Source organism: Kryptolebias marmoratus, linkage group LG16 (assembly GCF_001649575.2).
Source record: "Kryptolebias marmoratus isolate JLee-2015 linkage group LG16, ASM164957v2, whole genome shotgun sequence".
Taxonomy (NCBI): Eukaryota; Metazoa; Chordata; class Actinopteri; order Cyprinodontiformes; family Rivulidae; genus Kryptolebias; species Kryptolebias marmoratus.
In genome coordinates this window covers 20,428,879-20,430,534 of record NC_051445.1, presented here as the reverse complement: position 1 = coordinate 20,430,534, position 1,656 = coordinate 20,428,879, and the positions used below count along the sequence as shown (strand labels likewise).

At 37.2% G+C, this 1,656-nt stretch overlaps 1 protein-coding gene across 2 annotated transcripts in view; it reads left to right on the top strand.

Annotated features, from left to right (window-relative positions):
- The first annotated feature begins 945 nt into the window (after positions 1–945).
- The window catches only part of ulk4 (unc-51 like kinase 4), a 93,815-nt gene continuing 93,104 nt past the window's right edge, over positions 946–1,656 (top strand). Inside the window, exon 1 of one of the 2 annotated variants that reach the window (XM_037980116.1) lies at positions 946–1,150. The gene's annotated coding sequence lies outside the window, so the exon portion shown is untranslated. The remainder of the gene's footprint in view (positions 1,151–1,656) is intronic. The other variant, XM_017409849.3, reaches the window with a different exon arrangement.

Genomic DNA, 1,656 nt, shown 5'->3' with positions numbered 1-1,656 from the left:
CACATGACGGATGAAATCTGACATTTACATATTAATCAAAATCACAACCGTGAACTTCCAGTTATGTGCCAGATTCAATGTGTTTTCCTTTTCAGACTGACTTTTTGTAAAAAATAAAAAATAAATATAACAGGAAAGTTGTCCATAGTTTGCAATTTGAGAGCAAAAAAAAAAAACCAAAAACCCAAAACAAACAAAAATAAAAAGTATTGCCTGCGTTTATTTTGTTAAATAAATATGAGTGCAGGAAACGACATTTGTTGTATTTCTCTGTAGCTTTACAGATTGGTGAACAAAAAAAGAAGAGGCAGTGTCCCCTGTTGTTCATTCATTGACCCTGAATCCTGCAAATGGACTGAAGCTATTCTCTGATAAACTCCTTTTTTGCTTGTTTTTGCTTTATTTGGGTCAGGTTATTGCTTGCTGTTTGCTTTTTATTTTTTTACTCAACAGTTTAATTCAAGACAACTGCATCACTATAAGCATGTCAACAAGACAAGCAATTCCTGAAAACAGTAAACATGTTATATTGTTTGCCACTTAAATAAAAATGGTTAATTTCTGAAGGGCCACCAACGCTGGGGTGTTAAAAGAAATAAATAAAGAAAACAAATAACAATAAAAAACAAAAAACATAGAGCCACTGAACTATAAGTACAGCTAAATTGAAATTTACACTTTGATCTAGAAAAAAACTGAAGTAAATCTTAAAGCAGTTCAGTGACGGTTTAGTATAGGAGGGTACATATCTTCAGTAAAAACAAACAAACAAAAAACCTCGAACTTATTAGTTGTACAACATTGTGAACGCCTGATTTCAACAGCTAAAAGTTGTGCCGTCGTTGGTATCGTTCCCCTCGCTGTCTGTTGTCTCCAGTCTTGTATCCTAGCAACGCAGGAATAGTCCATTTAGAGAGGGGGTTTGGTTACAAAGTTTCCAACGTTATCGATAAAACAAACGTTCTGCTATGATTGTTTCCAAACAGAAGTGCTTTATTGAAACTATATACAGTTCTGTGTGTAAATTATATCGTCACGACAATCAGCTGTAACTCTTGTTTAATGTGGAAAAAATCCCAACCCCCCTCCTCTGGCTGGTTTAACATGACCCATCAAGCTTCCGCCCGACAAACAGCGGGTCGTTGAAGAGGTAAGTTTCAGGGTGCTGGGAAATGTGGGTGTAGCGCAGCAATATCTTTAAAAAAGTGTAACGTATCAATAGTTTCTTAATCTTTAATGGAAGTAACTTTGATTAGAAGCTTAAATTTCTTCAAAAAGAATCACGCGTGTCCGAATAAACCTCAGATGTTAGCGGTTACAGGTGTGGTGCCAAAAAGTGATTCTCTGCCAAAAACTGATCGGGTGAGATCGGGCGCGCCCCCGCGAAGGAGCGCGCTGCGGGACTGCGCTCAGCCTGCTTCTGTGTGCTTCGTCGAGTCTTTTCGAAGGTTTTTCTCGGTCGTTTAGTTGTTTTAGACAAATTATGTAAACACCAAAAACACACATATAGTTTATTAGCCAAGATTACAACAAAGGTTCTTCTCGTTTACCCTTTTCTCTCTCTAAGACTTGCGATGTTTCCCCGTGAGAGTCATTCTCGTGTTTTATCGTTTATCATAAATATCTGATCACTTCAATTCCTAACGGGAATATAGC